Below are 20,310 nucleotides of genomic sequence, written 5' to 3' on the forward strand. Positions count from 1 at the left end.
TGGGAAAGCAATCAAGGAAGGCCCAAAGCGTTGGGACCCTGCACCCGCGTGGGAGACCTAGAAGAGGCTCCTGGCTCCTGGCTATGGATTAGCTGAGTTCCAGCTTGGGGAGTGAATCATCAGATGCAAGATCTTCCTCTCTGTCTCTCTTCCTCTCTGTATATCTGCCTTTCTAGTAAAAATAAATAAATAAATAAATAAATAAATAAATAAATAAATCTGAAATATATTACTATCAGTGACTGAACATATTTTTAGAATGCAATTTTAAGATAAAAAATATTTATTTGAAAAGCGAAATTACAGAGACAGACAGGGAGACAGACTTTCCAACTTCTGGTTCACTCTCTTAATGGCCACAATGGCTGGAGCTGGGACCACACAAAACCATGATCCTGGAGCTTCTTCTAGGTCTGCCATGTGGGTGCAGGGGCCCAAGGACTTGGTCCATCTTCCCCTGCCTTTTCAGATGTGTTAGCAGGGAGTTGGATTGGAAGTGGAGCACCTGGACTTGTACATGATGCCAGCATCTCAGGCAGAGGTTTAGCCTGTTAATACCCCAGCCCTACCCCAAGTTTTAAAGTGTGATTAAGCAATTAACTCATTCATTGTAGAACATGCATTGATGCTTTTACAGAGAGTACTGAAAAACCTATATTGTTTGCTTAAAAATAAACCTTTCTTCTTACAGTAATTTTCTTCTTTTCAATTCAATCTTTTCTTTTTCTTTCTTTTTTGGAGTTTCAGAGGTGATTTTTTAAAAATATATTTTTATTTTTAATTTTGAATTATGTGGCACAATTTCATCCCAAACTCCCACCCCCGACAGATTTTCCCCATTTTACTATAATGGTGTAGTCCTTCATAAGGAGTCATAATTCTATCAGTCTCTTATTTAAGTGTACCCTGACATTGTTGGTACAGACAATATCAGATAGTCAGGTATCCAATTGTCTACACATGTCCAACAGTTTCATTGGGAATCCATCTTTTGTCTGGAAGCAGGAATGCATGTTCCATTATACCCCCACATCTGGATATGGTAGACCCCAATACTGCATCACAATACAGTTCCATAACTGAGAAGCCATGATACAAGGTCAACAACTGGTATAAGTTAGGACAGCCACAACAACAACAACAACAACAACAACATCAACAACAAATTACAGCATCATGAAGAAGGTGCCACTGAGTAACCAACACATGGGTGACAAAAAGGAAGCACAAAAGTCTTTTGAAAAAACTGATGCCACTGTGTAATCCATGAGCCAGTGATGAATTCAACAAGATAAAAGAAATTATTTGGAGTAAACAAAACTGAAATAAAAAACATCAAAACACATGGGATGCAGCCAACAAATAAACAAACAAACAAACAAACAACAAACCAGTATGGATTGGATTATTGAAATTACAGTTTCCACGTTGGTTTCCTTATATAAGAGAGAAAATATTTGTTCTTTTGTGATTGACTCATTTCACTGAACATAATGGTCTCTAGTTGGGACCACCTAGTTGTAAATAGTATAATTTCATTCTTCTTAATAGCTGAATAATATTCTGTGGAGTAGATGTACCAGAGTTTCCTTAACCACTCTTGTTTGGACGCACATCTGGATTGTTTCCATGTCTTGCTATTGTAGATTGTGCTGCTGCAAATATAGGATTACAGATCCCCTTCTCATATGCAGATTTCACTTCTATTGGGTATATTCCTAGGAGTGGGATAGCTGGGTCATATGGCATGTTTATTTGCAATTCTCCAAGCACTCTCCATACTGATTTCTACAGTGGTTGCAATAGCCTACACTCCCGCTAGCAGTGAAGGAGAGTGCCTTTCTCCCCACATCCACACCAGCAGGTGTTGTTAGTTGAGCTCTGAATGTAGGCCAGTCTCACTGGAGTTAGGTGGTACCTCAGCATGGTTTTCATTTGTATCTCTTGATGGCTAGGGAGCCTGAGCATTTTTTCATATGTCTGTTAGCCATTTGAATCTGTTCTTTTGAAAAATGTCTGTTCATTTCCTTTGCTCATTTTGTTACAGAGTTTTTTTTCCCTGTCCCTGGGTTTCTGAAGCTCTTTGTAAATCCTGGATATTAGTCCCCTATCACGTGTGTAGTGTGCAAAATTTTCCTCCCATTTTGTTGGTTGCTTCTTCACTTTGTTAGATGTTTCCTTTGCTGTACAGAAGCTTTTTAGTTTGATTTTTAAAAAATGTAATTTTACTTTATTTGAAAGGGAGAGAAATGGAGCTAACCTGTGTGCTGGTTTATTTCCAGATGTTCATAACACCTGGAGGCAGGACCAGGCATAAACGAGCAACTCAGTCCAGCTTTCTTCTCTGATATTGGACACGATTTAACTTTTATTAAATTTTTATTTTATTATGTTAGCCATGAAATTATATCATCTTGTTTTTTCTGTCTCTAAAGCTGTGGAGTTTTAAGTGGACTTTTAAAAAAGATTTAATTATTTTACTTGAAAGCTATCTATCTTTCTATCTATCTATCTATCAATCATCCATCTGCTGGTTTACTCCCCAAATAGTCACAACAGTCAGGGAAGGGCTAGGTCAAAGCCACAAACCTGGAGCTTCCTCCAGATCTCCCACGTGGATATAGGGGCCCGTGACCTTGGGCCATCCTCTGCTGATCTTCGCGGCCAACAGCAGAGAGCTAGATTGGTAGTGAAGTAGCCTAGTGAAGTGGGTAGTGAAGTAGACTAGAACCCATGCTCATACAGGATGCTTGTGCCACAGGTGGAAGATTAGCTGTTTACCACTGCACCAGTCTCTGCATTTGCTCTTTCTCTTCCCTTTTTTTTGTAACGGTTTTTTCTCCCTTTCATCTCCATTTGCTGAAGACACCAAATCATTTTGTTGTAGGATTTTGTGTATTCTGCTTGTGGCTTTTGCATCTCACTGTCTCATTATTTATATCTGTTCATTGTGGGGTGTGTCAGTCACTGTACCTCCAGAAGCTGGGATATACTTGAATCTGAGATTTTTGTAACATTTCATAGGCGGTGATGTGTGTTTTATACTGTATCACTTCAGGTGTGTTTGTATTGTTTGCTTGCTTAATGTTAGGATCGGCCCAGGAGCTCAGGTGTTCTCAACCTGACTCAGCCTTTGACTTATAAAATTTCTGCTTATCATTTAAGAAGAATATTTGTTTATTTTTGTTGGAAAGGCAGGTTTACAGAGAGGAGAAGAAGATCTTCCATCTTCTGTCTCACTCCACAAATTGTCGAAATGGCCACAGCTGTAGCTGCTTTGAAGCCAGGGGCCAGGAGCTTCTTCTGAATCTCCCACGTGGGTGCAGGGTCACAGGGCTTTGGGCCATCCTCTACTGTTCTCCCAGGCCACAAGCAAGGAGCTGGATAGCAAGTCCAGCGGCTGGGACATGAACTGGTGTCCATGTGGGATCCCAGTGCTTGCAAAGGGAGGATTAGCCAATTGAGTCATTGTGCTGGGCACTAAACATGTAATTTTCATCATAAGTATATTCTCAGAGATAGCAACGTCTATATGTCTTAGTGCTCAATGTGATTCCTATGAATAGGCCACTGCAAATTGTGAATAAAAGTGACAGTTAAGGGCCCAGCATGGTAGCCTAATGGCTAAAGTCCTTGCCTGGCACGTGCCAAGATCCTATATGGGTCCCAGTTCTACCATCCAGCTCCCTGCCTGTGGTAGAGAAAGCAGTCAAGAATGGCCCAGAGCCTAGGGACTCTGCACCCACATGGGAGACCCAGAAGAGTCTCCTGTCTTTGGACTGGCTCAGCTTTGGTCATTGTATACACTTAGTGAGTAAATCAGCAGGTGGAAGATCTTCCTCTCAGTCTCTCTTCCTCTTTGTATAACTGTCTTTCCAATAAAAGCAAATAAATGCTTAAAAAAAGAGACAGTTGTGTGGTTAATTTGTGTGGTTAATAACACAAATTGTTGGAACCAGACTTCCTGGCTAAGGTTCCGATTCTGCTACTTGGTAAGATAAGAGCCTCAGTCTTCTTTAAAATCAGACATAATAATACTTGCCTCATAAGGTTATTGTAAGGTTTACTTGAGGGCCCGGCGGCGTGGCCTAGAGGCTAAAGTCCTCGCCTTGAAAGCCCCGGGATCCCATATGGGCGCCGGTTCTTATCCCGGCAGCTCCACTTCCCATCCAGCTCCCTGCTTGTGGCCTGGGAAAGCAGTTGAGGACGGCCCAATGCATTGGGACACTGCACCCGCGTGGGAGACCCGGAAGAGGTTCCAGGTTCCCGGCATCGGATCGGCGCGCATCGGCCCGTTGCGGCTCACTTGGGGAGTGAATCATCGGACGGAAGATCTTCCTCTCTGTCTCTCCTCTGTGTATATCTGGCTGTAATAAAATGAATAAATCTTTAAAAAAAAAAAAAAAAAAAGGTTTACTTGAGTTAATATACATATCAAGTCCTTAGAATTCTATAGGGCATAGAGTGCTTGTTATAAAGATATTTTTAGGGGCTGGTGCTGTGGCATAGCATCTAAGCATCCACCAAAGGCACTGGCATCCCTTATGGGCACTGATTCAAGTCCTGGGTGTTCCACTTCTAAGCCATTTCCCTGCTGATGGCCTGGGAAACCCGTGGAGGATGGTCTAAGTCCTTGGGCCTCTGTACCTGTGTGGGGGACCCTGAAGAAGCGCCTGACTCCTGCTGTGGGACTGGCTCAGCTCTGGCTATTTGGGAGTTAATCAGTGGAAGGAATATTCCCACACCATCTCCTCTCTGTATATCTACCTTTCAAATATATTTTTAAAAAAATCTCTTTTAAAGATATTTTCACTTGTATCCTGTATTACTTTCATTTGAAATTTGGACAAAAATTGCAATCTGTAGTTTTTTTCTATAACTTTTGATGTGTAGCTAATAGTGACCCAACTCTGTCTAGAGAGCCTGGACACATTTATGGTAGGCTTTAAGATTTCCATGTTCATTGCTTTTTTTTTTTTTAACAGAAGGGATCTTCACTAAGTTCATGGAAATGCATTGTATGAAGCAGTTATGAATGTATTTCAAAGTGATCACATCAAAATAAATTTGTTTTTCAGTTATATTTTCCATGAACTTTTTGAATTCCCCTCCTGTGTCCATTTGCTCATTCAATCATTCACATTTATTGGTCACTTACTGTGTGAGTACTTACTATGGTACTTGGATATTCAGCAAGGCACATCGGAGATATTCTCTGACATTAGTCTGGAACTATTTCCGCTCCCAAAATTGTCACAATGGTTGGAGCTCAGAAGGAGCCTGGAACTTCTTCTGGTCATCCATCTTTTACTGCTTTTCCAGGCACACTATCAGGGAACTGGCTTGGAAGTGGAGCAGCCAGGACTTGAACTGTTGCCCATATGGGATGCTGGTAGCTTGATCAGAGGATTAACTTACCATACCACAGAACTGGCACATGTGCTCTTTTTAAAAAATATTTACTTTTGGTTTATTTCAAGTGCAGAATTTAAGAGACAGTGAAAGGTGTGTGTGTGTGTGAGAGAGAGAGAGAGAGAGAGAGCGAGCGAGCGCCAGAGAGAGAGAGAGAGAGAGAGAGAGAGTGAGAGAGTGGGTCTTTCATCTGGTTTTCCTCTCAAATGGCCTCAATGGGCAGAACTGGGCTAGGCTGAAGCCAGGAACACAGAGCCAAGCAAAGAATTAGGAGCTTCTTTTGGGTCTCCTCTGTGGATTCAGGGACAAAACACTTAGACCATCTTCTGCTAGTTTCCCAGGTGTATTGGCTTGAAGCTAGACCAAAACTAGAGCAGCCAGGTAACAAGCTAGCAGTCATATGGGATTCCCGTCTTTACAGGCAGCTATTTAACACTGTCACAATGCCAACCAAAATGGAGTTTATATTCTGATCTCTTAGCCAGCCAATCAATGTTAAGAACTTCCGTTTGTCCAGAAACTTGCCTCTTGACACCCCAACTCTGAACACTATTTATACAAACAGCATTTTGGAGCACATGTCTACTTTTCACTGGGATGTTTTAAAAACTCACTTTTTGCTTTAAAAAATACTTTATTTTTAACTGAATAAGGTGAGAAAATTTGGTTTTAGGAATGGTTGGAGAGTTAAGGTGTCTAATTTATTTGCCTTTTTCCAACTGATAAGTTAGCATGCCTTCTTTTTTTTTTTTTTAAAGATTTATTTATTTTTATTGGAAAGGCAGATGTACAGAGAGGAGGAGAGATAGAGAGGAAGATCTTCCATCTGATGATTCACTCCCCATGTGAGCGCAACGGCCGGTGCTGTGCCGATCTGAAGCCAGGAGCCAAGAACTTTCTCCAGATCTCCCACACGGGTGCAGGACATTGGGCCGTCCTCAACTGCTTTCCTAGGCCACCAGCAGGGAGCTGGATGGGAAGTAGAGCTGCCAGGATTAGAACCAGCGCCCATATGGGATCCTGGTGCGTTCAAGGTGAGGACTTTAGCCTCTAGACCATGCTGCTGGGCCCTAGCATAACTTCTGTTAAAAATTTCATCATGAGTCATTCTTGGGCTTGGGAAATCCTGTTAGCGGTTAGTTTACCAGAATACCTCAGAATGCTCACTCTTAATACGGTGGGAAAGGATGTAGCTCACCAGTAAATTATTAATAATATGTGTTGAAAAATCAGTTCCTTGTTGATTGTATGCAAAACACAAATTTCTAATAGTCCTAACTACACTACTTCCTCTGAGGATTATGTAGGAAATGCTTTAGTCTGAATAATCTTTCCCAGGGGGAGAACTTTCAAAATAAATTCACTTTATAGAGCGCATGTATGAGTGTGTGCTAAAGAATCTGATTATTGTATAAATGCTGAATGAGTCACACACATGTGACTAGTATAATTAACATAATCTGAAGGAGGCAACCATATCTAATTATATGACCTACCCTATATGCTGTTGCTTGCAACCACATTGTTTAAAAATAAACTAACAGCAACAATGAGCAGTGAATCCAAAAGCTAAAAGAAAACAATGATGGTATAGTAAGTTTTCATGACTTGAAATGAAACTGAAATGCTAATTATCTGCATAGTAGCAGAAGACATAATTTCTTCACCCTTTGATGGAACTAACTTGGACCATAGAAACACAATGGGTTATTTCTCCTTAGTTATCTTGACGTTTGGCTATATTCTCAGCTTTATTTTGCATTCACGACAGCCACAGTAGTAGGAATGAAATAACGTTATGTCCCCAGTGTTCTTCTGAGTGGTTTTGAGCCTAGGGCTGTTTTGTGTAGGGATATCTCAGGTTTGCACCCATTTTCCAAACAATAATATCCATATCTGCCTCCTTTGTAATTTAAAAAATTTTTTCTTGGTGTTTCTGAATTATTCCGCAGCTTAGTCACACACTTTTGGGCACCGTGGATAGATTAAATTTCTAAAAGACCCATTAGTGTTCTAGAAGAGTCAGTTGATTCCATCATAGCTTTTTCATCTTAATAGAAGTCTTTCCTTTCCTCCCTCTCCAATCAGTTTGACTCAGATCCAAAAAGACTATGTCTGACAAATGCAATTTTACATGGCGATCATCGTAAATAAAGGGGAGAGGATGCTGGCTGTCAGTGTGCTGGCTGGCATGGAAGAACTGAGACTTTTTAACGGTTTGAGTGTTGGGAATCGGCTGACTTTAATGGGCAAGAGCATTTCTTTCTTTCTTTCTTTCTTTCTTTCTTTCTTTCTTTCTTTCTTTCTTTCTTTCTTTCTTTCTTTCTCTTTCTTTCTTCTTTCAAGGAGATGCACATACCTATATAAAGTGACAAACTTTTCCAGAGAAACCTTATGTTTACTCAGCACATAAGTGACTTACTGTAAGTATGCAACTCTTAAAATGTTAAACCCATGGCTTTCTGTATCTTCAGGGTCCAACTTCAGTTGGCATGCGAAAAAAGAGTGTGTTTTTCAACTGATAAAGTTACTGAGGAAGGGGATCAACCTTTGTAATGGTGTTGGTGTGATTTTTGTTAGTGCAATTACAGTGGTGTATCAACCAATAATGTCTGTGCTTCTCTTTCTCCGTTCCTACTTCACCTGTGGCTAAAAGGATCACTCTCAATTCCCCTGAGGGTTAATTTCATGTGTCTAATGAGTAACACAGTCCCAGGAACTAAACACATATTTTAATGAGTCATAATCTTGCCCAGTTCATCCTGTTTTATGATTTAGACAGAGAGAGAGAGAGAGAGAGAGAGAGAGAGAGAGAGAGACAAAGAGAGAGAGAGTCAGTCTTCATGTTGTCAGGAGAACAGCAATGGTGATCTAGTTTTTGGGGACCAGAGGGTTAATGAAGAGGCACGCCCATCAGCAACCAGGAGTGCCTAAAGTCTAGGTTTCCTTCCATTCACAGTGTATTACAGTGAATGAGGTGAAGAGAGAATGCTACGATTTCCCTTCTTAACCTTACTCCTTTCAAAAAACCAGTATATAAAGACATTCTTTTGCAGTAGCCTGAGTAGCATTTAGATACATCTAGGTGATTGTTTTAGATATGATAGGGTAAGTGATCTAACTACACATTTTGCACCCTTATGTCAAAGACTGGAAATGATCTCCCACTGTTCATTTCCCCAGTGTTGTGATGCACTTTTAAAAGCATTTTTTAAAATTTCAGAATGCTTATCTGAGAGCCTAATTGAGAAAAATATTGCATTAGTAAATTGCTCTGCTCAAGATGACTGCTGCTCTGTTTCTTCTCAGATTTTAAAACCCAAGTCCCAAATCATGGGCTGCAGTTAAGAGCTTCCAACAGTAATTACCGCTGTGAAATGAGCAGAAGACCTTAAAAGGGTCTGCCGGTTTCCCTGCAATCTTTTGCAGGGAGAACAGCGCTATATCCACTGATAACCCAGCTGCCTAGGAACTGAGTAAAGCCGGCTCCAAACTTCTCAGCTGTTGACAGGCTTGACTTGCTGAGAACACTGGTTAAATATAGCACGCGCGAGCTCAGCTTCTCAACAAAGTCATTGCTCTGACAGTGTTGTGAAGGGAGCAGAAGAAGAGAAACCTAATCTCAGGACTCAACAACACCTAGCAACAGTTGAAAAAACTTTTAAACAAAAGCCTGGTTGGGAGATACCGGACAACTTCCAATTTCTGCTACCCGGGCTTTCAGGAGAAGAAGCTGCATTCCCCTTCACTTTACCCAGTTTCCTGCATGACTTCAGCTATTGGCTGGCCCTAGGAAAGAGAGTGGGAAAAGCTTTTTCCTCTGTATTCTTTTGGGCTGGATAGTTTTCCAGGACTCGAGTCTGCCTTGGGCTGTGGGACAAGCCACAGGGTTCTTCAAAGGATAAACTACCTTCACAACGGACATACCCTTGGTTAAAAGAGCTGCCGTCAGGTAAGACCAACATAAATAGCAACTCAACTCTCTTTAGAAATTTGTTTCCAGAGGAAGAGCATTCTCTCCGATTCTGTGTTGTCTGTTTCCTTTGACTCTTCCTGCTCTACTGTGGCATAACATAATTAGGAATTATAATGATCACTGTGAATTCATAACAAAATCAGAAACATCATTTCATTCTCAGAATTGTAATGACTCTTTTTTAACTGATCATAAAAATTTTTCATGTTTCAATAGTTCTGGAAATACTTCTGCCAAGTTGTGTCAGGTAACAGAAACATGACAAAGGGCAATTTCACAACTCCTTTTGCAATTAGGAAGGCTAAGCCATGGGGAGAATATGTCCCCTAGAAGCAAAATAACTTTCACTTACTGAAACCAGCTAAGCAGCTTGTGTGGTAAATGAGAGGAAAGTCCCACGTGGTGTTTGTCTTGCTGTGATTTTACTGCTTTGCCTGTCTCCTTTTGCCTGATTCTCTGATTACACTGGTACACCTTGTGCTGGCTGTGACCTCATTACACTACAGTTGCCCCAAATGATTCTGACTAGACACAAAACATCACTGGTATTAAATCACCACTTTTACAGTTGTTGAATATAACATGAAACGTGTTTGTGATTTTTTTTAGTTAATTGCTTGGCTATATAAGATTCTATTTTTAAACTAGATTCATTAGAAAAAAATGTTTTCAGAAGTTGCAAGTCATGTGTGCATAATGTATTTAATGGAGTGTGGAGAAAGTCCTCCTTTCAGCTGATAGTGAATTGTTCCTCCTCCCAGGAGCTGTCAGGTAATTTATCACAATTGCTTAGATCTGACAAGCTATTATAACATATTTGTGGGTTGGTTAGTATTGAGACCCGTAGTCTTCTGGTTTTGCTGAATTTTACAAAATAGTTATTCCTTTAAACAGACATGCTATTTAGAGTGAATGCTCTAGACTAAGGAAAGTATCAATGAAGATATAGTACCACATTTTAAAACAAATTGTTTCAGCCGATTTTTGTTAACAGAGGAATTTGTCAAAAACAAGTTATGAGCAAATTATTTGTTGACAAATTCAAATGTATCATCCTTTTCAGTAAAAGTTCTTATTTTAATAAAAGCAAATTAAAACTCATATGCCAGGAAAATGAAATAATACATTCATTTTGCTATGTATTATGTTTCGTGGTTCTGATAACTGGATTAGTTTAAAAAGTAAATAAAGCTGATTGTAAATGATGAATACACAAGAAGAATAATGCAAAATGTACTCTTGTAACCTTAGTGTCAGAGAATAAGGCTTCTTGTGCTTTACTAGAGATGAAACATCTTTGTCTTGAAAGAGTTTTGAGAAATCAGGTCTAATACCTTGCATTTTTCTTGTTTTTATCCTATGAAGGGTCACATTGTTGGCTTGTGAATGTGTTTGTGGGGCCAAAACCTACCATTAGTTCTAGGCGTGTAATTTCCTTTGGAATCAGTGGGACAATGTGCAGATACCTGAGTACAGCATTTGGCTGTGAGTGAAAGACATGCTTGCTGATGAAGTGAATTTCAGTGTGTCATTGATTGTCTTCATGGTTATAAGAATAGCGATGGGTAAACCACAGGCTTTCCTCTGGTAGATGGGCCAGCCCTCCATGATGAAGCAAATCTGTTCTCCCTCTTCACTCGAGTTCGTATGTCTGTGTTGTTTGGGACTGAGCTTTCTTCCATCACACAGTTGTCAGATTCCATTGCTGTGTTTCCCACCACACTAAGGCCTTTTCTCTTCAGCCTTGGGTGTGGATTGTCACAAGTCTGCTCCTCTAGCACCCCACCCCCTCACTGCTGTCCAAATCAACTTGCCTGTGAACATGAGCTTGCTTTTCCCAAAGCATTGCTATCCTTGTCTATCTACTCTTTCATTATCTACTGGGACTTTCAGTTGCTGCCAAACACCTAGGCTGGGTATTTTGAAAACCATCCGTCATCTGGCACCTACTTAATTTTTCCAACCTCACTCCCACTCCTCAACAACAAGGTCCTTCTGCTTCAGGTATTTCAAATTATGGTCTGTTCTCCCAAAACATTCACAGTGCACATTTCAATATCCGTTCTTTGCTCATGTTATTTTCCTAGTATTCAACACATTTATGCTATGTCTCGGTAGAACCATATTAGCTCAGTGTCTCCTACTTTCACAGTCATTTTCTGAACCACATGTTTTAGAAGTATTTCTCTCAGTTCATGTAGTCTGGAAATTTGTTAGAACCAGGGTACTTTGTAGCAGAGTTTTTTTTTTTTTTTTTTTTTTATTTCTCATGATGCAATTCCATAGGCTCAGGGATTTCCCCTTCCACTCTTCCCATCCCTCCCCAATGTTTTCTCTCATACTATTGATAGTATAATCCTTCAGCAGCAGTCACAAGTACATCATTCTGCCATTTAAGTACATCATGACATTGTAGGTATACACAAGGTACATCTTATTGTCAAAATTTATATTTAACAGATGTATTGGGCATCCATTCCTTCACTTCATTGTTGCACGTAATAGTTGATTGCATTGTGCACGGATGAGCTAGGCCAAAGCCAGGAGGCTGGAGCTCCATCAAGGTCTCCTGCCTTGGTGGTAGGGGCCCAAGCACTTGAGCCACCTTCTACAGCTTTCCCAGACTCCTTCACAGGGCTAACAGGTGTTCCTGAATAGTCCCTATGGATTTTTTCTATGAAATTTGTGGAATATTTTGTCTACTTATTAAACAATGATTTCCCTGTGGTTATAATATTTCTTTATTCTTTAGGAGTGAAACTTGGGGATTTATACATTCCAAACAGTGCCAATCAGATTTTGTTGCTGACAGATGAACATTTCTTCCTAAAACTGGTACCTTAAGATATAGGATTTTAGGGCCCGGCATGGTGGCTAAAGTCCTTTCCTTCCATGTGCCAGGATCCCATCTGGGCATTGGTTCATATACCATTTGTTCCACTTCCCTTCCAGCTCCTTTCTTGTGGCCTGGGAAAGCAGGACAGGACGATGGCCCAAAGCCTTGGGTCCCAGCACCCATATGGGAGAACCAGAAGAAGTGTCTGGCTTCTGGCTTCAGATCAGTTCAGCTCTAGCCGCTGTGGCCACTTGTGGAGTGAACCAGCAGATGGAAGATCTTTATCTCTTCTTCTCTCTGTAAATCTGACTTTTCAATAATAATAATAATAATAATAATAATAAAACCTTTAAAAAAGATATGGGATTTTACTTTATTTAATTCACTCTTTCATTTGTTTATCTAATTTTGCTTGCTTAAACGATGTTTTTATATGACATGAAGAGGAAAACTTAGATTGAGATTTCAATGGGAAGCATTAAGAGAAAGATTTGTAACAATTTGTTAGAAAGATGACATGAAAAGTCTACAAAATACATTTATATATGCATTAGTTTAAATACATGTAGATAGTAATTGACTACAAGATGGCTAATACATTTTCTTTCTTTTTTTTATATAAAGATTTATTTATTTTGTTACAAAGTCAGATATACAGAGGAGGAGAGACAGAGAGGAAGATCTTCCGTCCGATGATTCACTCCCCAAGTGAGCCACAATGGCTGGTGCGCGCCAAACCGAAGCCAGGAACCTGGAACCTCTTCCAGGTCTCCCATGTGGGTGCAGGGTCCCAATGCATTGGGCCGTCCTCAACTGCTTTCCCAGGCCACAAGCAGGGAGCTGGATGGGAAGTGGAGCTGCCGGGATTAGAACCGGCGCCCATATGGGATCCCGGGGCGTTCAAGGCGAGGACTTTAGCTGCTAGGCCACGCCGCCGGGCCCGGCTAATACATTTTCTTCAACCTCAGTTGAATCATAATAACAAGGATATGTTCATGGACAAGACATCAGAACAAGGCTAGTTGCACGGGCAAGCCAGATAATCAGGATTCCAATTTCAGTTCATTGACTTTGGGCTACTCTCTCTGCCTCAATTTCCTTATCTGTAAAATGAGGGCAGCATGATGAGGTTACTTTAAAATGTTTGTGGAAAACAGAATTAAAAGATAAGTTTATTTTAGTACAAAATTTTTTGAAGTCCATGCATATTGAGGGAGGGTGTCTTCAAAAAGTTAAAGGAAAACTTGAGAAGCTATATGTGGATTTCAAAAGTTTTTGGCACCAAGTAACATTTTTAATTGCATTTTCACAAACATTTTGAGCCCCTCATGTTTCCCCACAGAGTAGCTTTGAACTATCAAAACCACTTGAGCAAGACCCTCAGAGCATGCACCACAGCAGGGACCTGGGGTGGGTGGGAGACTGGGCGGGGCTTCTCCCTTTTTTTTAACCTCAGATACATGAAGGAAACAATGTGGAAATAATAGTCTTACCCACTTTGCTGTAGCCCTTGAACCTTTTTACCCTAATTAACTATGTGAAGATTGTCAAAAATATAATAAAAAAATGGAAAAAGTTAAATAGTTGCTTTGAAGACTAGATGACTTAATACACTTTACAGTTACTTAGTAGATTTTTCTATACATTTATTCTGGTATTGTTTTATTACCGCATCATAAATGCATGTGTGTTTTTTTTCTCATAGAATTCATGCACATGGTATTTTGTGAACTCAAGCTCATAGATCCTAGGAAAAACAAAAAAGCATTATTTAAATATGGACACCTGTCTGGGACTTACTTTATTACTGATTATTCTAAGCAGTCACATTGAACAGCAGCCTATAATTTAATATGGGATTAATGTTTCACACCCTTTCTTATCATAGATTAGTTTGCTGTCTCATAGAAGCATTGCTAAAAAGGCAAAGGCATCATCCACAGCATAGACTGTTCTATGGTTTCTATATTTGCACTCGTAGATAAAGTGTGTTTATACATAGTGCTTGGGTGTCTCACAGCCAAGTACCCTGGGTAATGCAGACCAATGAAGTGCTTCTCTATACAAGGACGTGACATTAGGTTTATCATTCTTTGTTTCTGCCCCCAGATGATTTGTTTTGTTTGACTAACCCAGTAACAGATAAAAATGAAAAAGACCAAAAAAGGTCATCTCATGCTAGCTTCAGCTTTACCAAATAGAAATGAATTTTTGCTATTCATTACTGTTAATCCTATTCATTCTTTTTAGGCATGTTGAGAAAATTATATTCCAAGACAAACAAAAAGTATTATAACGTGTGTATATTCTGAGGTGCTTACTATTCTGTATACTTCACTCACACAAAAAAATGAAGCACCCCTAATGGGAGAGGATCTTAGTAGCTCTTGTGGCAACGAACCTTGAGCAGGATAATTAAATTTAGATCCATCAGTTTTACTTAATTTTTCCTGTTTCAGAGGGATGAGTCTGTAAAGATGTGCCAAATTGAGTTTAAAGTTGTCCTTTAATGAAATATAGAGGAAAGATGAAGGAAGGAAAGATAGGAGGAAGGAAGGAAGAGAAAAAAAAGGAACATTTCTTGGCTTTGCAGAATGTATTATAGACTCTAGGCAAAATTCCGTAACCTCCGGAAAATATATTGACTTTTTATGCAGAAGTAGCTGAGGAAGTTTAATTTCAAAACCTGGGCAGCCTGTTGTGGAATAATTTAGACTAAAAAAAACCAAACATGAATTGAACAGTGTTTGCTGGCTCTTCATCAGCTGATTGCACAAACTGAGAAACTCCCAGAAGAGAAATGAAGTCACACCATGCTACCCTGTCCCCATCACGCCTTTCTGTTCCTGAGAGCTTTGTTTAAGCCACAGCAACACTGTAATGTCAAAGGAAGGTCTGTGTTGCTTAGCCTTTTTTGGGAAATGGTGTCAACATGTGTAATAGTGGGTGATTTATGTGTTTCTGAGGCCTATGCAAGACGAATGAAAGGAATTTTGAAAGCTAATGCAGAGTTTATCTGAAGTGATCTGACACTAAATGAACCCTTAAGATTTAGGTATTATTCTGGTTTTAGTTTCTTGATTAAATGGTATCACCCCCTTCACCAAAACAGATAAAACTGATGATCATTGCTTCATTGGCTCAGGACTTCTATGTCAGCTGTCTGCATTTGAAAATGGTCTTTTTTTCCCCCTGCTTTTGTAGTGATTGTAGTGGCAGTCTTCCTGGGTTATGCTGAAGAACCTGAATTATCTGCTACTTGTCTTTTTAAGGAAGAGGCATAAGAAAACCATGAAATGGACGTATTAGAGTTGGCCAAGTACATCCCTTAAAAAATAATTTACCAGAAATTTAAAGCCAAAATATGATTTGATTGAAAACAGTAGGCTGCTGACATCACCAACATAATCAAGTTACTGCCAACTTGCCTTGTTTATCTAAAAGATCTTTGTAAAAATAAGATTTTGCTATATATGTACACATGAGTCACAGGCAATACAGTAATAGGGGTAAATGGACTTTCTTTTTCCTTAATATACTTATATCTTAAGTAACTCATTTTTAGAGCTTGCTTCTTTAATGGAGATACCACAGCACAACAGGAAAAGAAGAGGCTTTGCTGAGTTCATAATGCTATTTCAGTGAGGCAGCCTAAGTACATGAGGAAATGACACCCTGGGCCTGTATGTGGAGCCTTGCAGTTACTGTGACGACAATACACACTAATGGAAAACAAAGATGGTCTGCTTACCAGGGTGAGCCTGGAGGAGTGTGCCAGCTCAGATTTTTCCTGATTATTCCATAAGTCTTGAAATGTGACACTGACAGTATTCAAGGCTCTTTGTGTTTCATTAACTGTTGAGTGATACATGCTTGAAGAGGAGCCTGGTATTTGGATCAGGGAGTGGCCTGTGTATAGGCTTAATTTTCATATGCTCTCTGGTTTAGACACCTCCAAACCAAATGCTTTGGTCACAGCCTGTTGTTTGTTCTGGTTCTTAAGAAAGTCAGCTGCGTTGGTGGAGTTCACTCCTTGGAGGCCCCTCAAATTGAGGAAGACATTCCCACCTTGTACATTCTGTTCATTCCATACATTATTTCCCAGTGTGCCAGGTGTTCTGACCAATGACTGGGACATCTGAGTCCAATCTATGATATTGTATTCAATATAACAATAATAACGATGCATGATACATATTATTTATTTGATGCTTGAATATATAATGCAACATAATATTCAATACATATATGTAATCAATTTTTATTGTATATAAATGATAATAATAGCTAGGATAAACTCAAAAGTGTTGAGCCAGATATTATGTCAAACTCTTTACATTGATGATTTTCTTTGATTCTCATAGTGTGGTGCTTTTCTGATCTTATTTATATTAGGAAAATAAGGTTTCTAGATGTTAACTAACTTGCCCAGTGGTAGGTGTGAAATGTGAACTCAGGCAGTTAGACCTTGTGTTATCCATATTTTCAACCACTTTTCTGGATTGCAGGTGATTGTTGGAGGAACAACATCTGGGTGATTGTGAGATTGCCTGATGAAAGGTGTACAGTGTGACAGTTGCTGTGGCCAGCTGTTCATAATAGTTTGAAAAGATCACTAAAAGCAAAGATTAAAGAGATTTGGGGTCAAATGGATGAAGTGGAATCAAAAACCTCAGTGGGCATTGGAATTGGGCAACCCAGAAAGAGTCCTGGGAACCTGGAGTACAAAAGGAATTTTTTTCCCTTACTGATGTCATTGAATTCTCCAGTGCAGCATTCAATATTTTTTGATGGTCCCTAGCTTGGTCATAAAAATATAGTTTACAAAATGAGCTTAAGAAGAAGCTTTGTAAAATAACTTACTTGAGCTATTGCATCAGTACTCCATCAGGAAGCCCTGTGTGTTTGTGTTGTACATGTGTTTATACGTATGTATTGGTCAGAGGAGGCACTGAGGAAGGAGCAAGAAAGTTTGTTTCCATGAGAACAAGCAAAAGCAAATCAGAACAACAACAATAAACCGAAAAAACCCAGGAGAGCTTGCTATAATTAAAAATATTGTCTGACACTGTTTAGCCAGGTGTTTGCTATGGCAGAGCTGTGAATCTTTTCTTCTTCTTTTTCTTTTTTGAACCATGCTAAATGTCTCACTGTTTGGAAATAATTGGAATTTTTGAGTTCCTATTTGCATTTGGTATTTAAATTTTGAATTCTCTGCAGTACAAGGAAAGCAGTTCTAATAAAACATTTATGGAGTAGATAATGCTTTTTCTTTTTTTAATTTTAATTTTTGATGATGTTTACATAGATGATCAAGATGGGAAGGATTGAGGGTTAGGGAAAAGTGGTTGTGGTCATTGTTTTCAAATTTTTAATTTATTCTTTCTGTATCTGGGGGAATAGGAAAAATAAGGGGAGAAGCCATACCAAGTCTCCCACCTACTCCAGTACCCAGGGATGGGGAACAGCCCCACAATATCAATCCAGAGTCCCTGATTTGGTGCTTTGCTTTTTCTTATGCCAATGGCCATGAACATCCTTTTTACAGAGAAAGTAAGTGTTTCATACAGCATGAACACGTGTAACAAAATGAATCTCTTCAGAAATTCTGTAAATTGAGAACAGTGTCTTGTTATAATTACAATGATGTATCTTAATCTCCTCTGTGGCTCCCAAGCACATACACACATGTACACACAGACACCTATGTATGTATGCACAGATACTTACATTACCTTATTGGTCAAATGTGCCATCCTGAAGCAAATGTACCATTTGATCTGTGGTGCAGATTTATTTAATCAAGGAGGGAAAAATGATAAAGGCACAGATCTGTTACATTTCATCAAGGTCTTCATTTTCATTTTTACGTGATCTCTCCTGACTTTCTTTCTTTTTTTTTTAAAGATTTATTCATTTTATTACAGCCAGATATACAGAGAGGAGGAGAGACAGAGAGAAAGATCTTCCATCCGATGTTTCACTCCCCAAGTGAGCTGCAACGGGCCGGTGCTGTGCCGATCCGAAACCGGGAACCTGGAACCTCTTCTGGGTCTCCCACGCGGGTGCAGGGTCCCAACGCTTTGGGCCTTCCTTGATTGCTTTCCCAGGCCACAAGCAGGGAGCTGGATGGGAAGTGGAGCTGCTGGGATTAGAACCGGCGCCCATATGGGATCCCGGGGCTTTCAAGGCGAGGACTTTAGCTGCTAGGCCATGCTGCCGGGCCCTCTCCTGACTTTCTTACATTAACTTCTGTCTTTTCCCTCCATCTTTATAAAATAAAGATGCAATGATATCAAAAGAAAAGAATTAATGTTATGGTCTTTGGATACAAAGGGCTTGTCTCAAAACTCCTTGAAGTTTTTTTCCCTCTCATTCAATTCTGAATTTCTCTTGGCAACAACACAGCAATAAGCTCTGCATTAATCTTTGGCTAATGCTTTTTAAATGGAAGATATTAACAATTTATCATATTCATTCAAGAATTACCTAAGACTTCTGTGAGAGTTCCTGGTTCTCTTGGCACTTCTGTACCTGGTCTGAGTATGAGCAGGAATAGAGAGCTCTGACTCTCAAACTTTCAGTAATTGTGTGGCTTTGTTTCTAGAGACACCCATACCCAACAGGAAATCAGACAGTGGAAACCTCTAGACCTTGAGCTCCCCTTGAACCATCAGATATTCTAATCCTGTAGGTGTCAATCACTGGAGATTGATTTTAAAATGCAGATGTGTGGGTTATGCCCTTAAAGGATATAATTCAAGTTGACCTGAGAGAATGCTCAAATACTGATCTATTTTGGAACTTTTATGTGATTGTAATTTATATTCAGGATTGAGAACAAGTTTTCTGGTAGTACTTCAATGAAAAGTCATTCCACTTCGGTTACAAAGTCTTCTGCGGGTAGACTTGGGTCTGGAACTGGGCTCGCTCAGTTTGGAACTGGCACTTTCCACAATTTGCAGTGGGCGTGCTCCGGTTTGAAATGAGTTGATATTGCTCTTCAGATCTTAACTAAAGATGCTTGACTGCTTCCTGGGTTAATTTCTGTGAATGAAACCCAGTTTTGTATGAAAGTCATGTAGGTGTTACTAGAACGGGGACAGGAACTTAAAGTCTCCTGAGTCGCAGTCTGTTATTTTGGATCACACAATCATAATAAACAACCAAGTAACTAATAATGAGTGATTTCCATATAGAAAGCACTATCAGCTGCATGAGGCAGATACTCATGTAGACTGTATTTTGCAGATGAGAAGGCAGAGGGAGTTGCTGATGTTCCCCAACTCTCCCCAGCAAGCAGGTGGCAGTTCTGGGCCGAGTCCAGGCAATTGGAATCCTTATCTTGTGTTTGTGACCTCTTAATTACTTTGGTGTTCTGGAGCCTACTTGGAGAATATGCTGCTGAATGGCAGCTGCTCTTCTGTTGCGGCATCTGTGGGCTCCTCTGGCAGCTGGCTTTTTGTACTTAATCTCAACAACTGAGTTTTCTTTCAGACCAAAGACTGAGTCCTGCATTGCCTACTTCTCTGTTTTCCCAGTGAGTGGGCTGCCTGAAGGCACTTTTATCAGTGCCCAGTTTTCTCCAGTGACTTACTCCTGTCTTTACTTTTCCTCATGGAGCAATGTAATATTTTCTATCTTATTGTTTGGACAAATATTCTCTTTTATGAAGGCATTCTTTCTACAAACTCTGTTCTCCTATTCAAACCTTTGAACTTTTCTCTAAGTCTATGAGTCTGACTAGATTTTTCTTGGATTTCTCTTCTTTGACTTTCATGCTACTACATAACTTCTGTCATGTTTTCAGCAACAAAAAAAGAGAGTAGTCATTTTATTTCTCCTACAGTAGCAGGTGCATTGCAAACAACTAGATCTGTGCTGGGCAACTGACAGGTCAGTGGATCGTTGTACTCTGAGAAACTTGGTATCCACACTTTTAGGTAGTGTCATAAAATAAAATTTCTGATTGATTTAATAAGTTTGGACTTCTACAGAAAATATTTTTTATGCTTGGGAAAAATCAATATATATCCTATAGTTAAATAAACCTTACTAAGATGAAAATCATTGATGGCAAATATTG

At 39.7% G+C, this 20,310-nt stretch overlaps 1 protein-coding gene across 5 annotated transcripts in view; it reads left to right on the forward strand.

Moving 5' to 3' along the window:
* Positions 1-20,310, forward strand: part of FILIP1 (filamin A interacting protein 1) — a 284,939-nt gene that overhangs the window by 86,092 nt on the left and 178,537 nt on the right. For 2 of the 5 annotated variants that reach the window (XM_058661296.1, XM_012925595.3), the window contains exon 1: positions 8,831-9,364. The exons of 1 other annotated variant lie outside the window; for it this stretch is intronic. The gene's annotated coding sequence lies outside the window, so the exon portion shown is untranslated. Of the gene's footprint in view, positions 1-8,830; positions 9,365-20,310 lie in introns of those variants that run through there. 2 more of the 5 variants (XM_004580453.4, XM_004580454.4) reach the window with 2 other exon arrangements.

This window comes from Ochotona princeps, chromosome 1 (genome assembly GCF_030435755.1).
Source record: "Ochotona princeps isolate mOchPri1 chromosome 1, mOchPri1.hap1, whole genome shotgun sequence".
NCBI lineage: Eukaryota > Metazoa > Chordata > Mammalia > Lagomorpha > Ochotonidae > Ochotona > Ochotona princeps.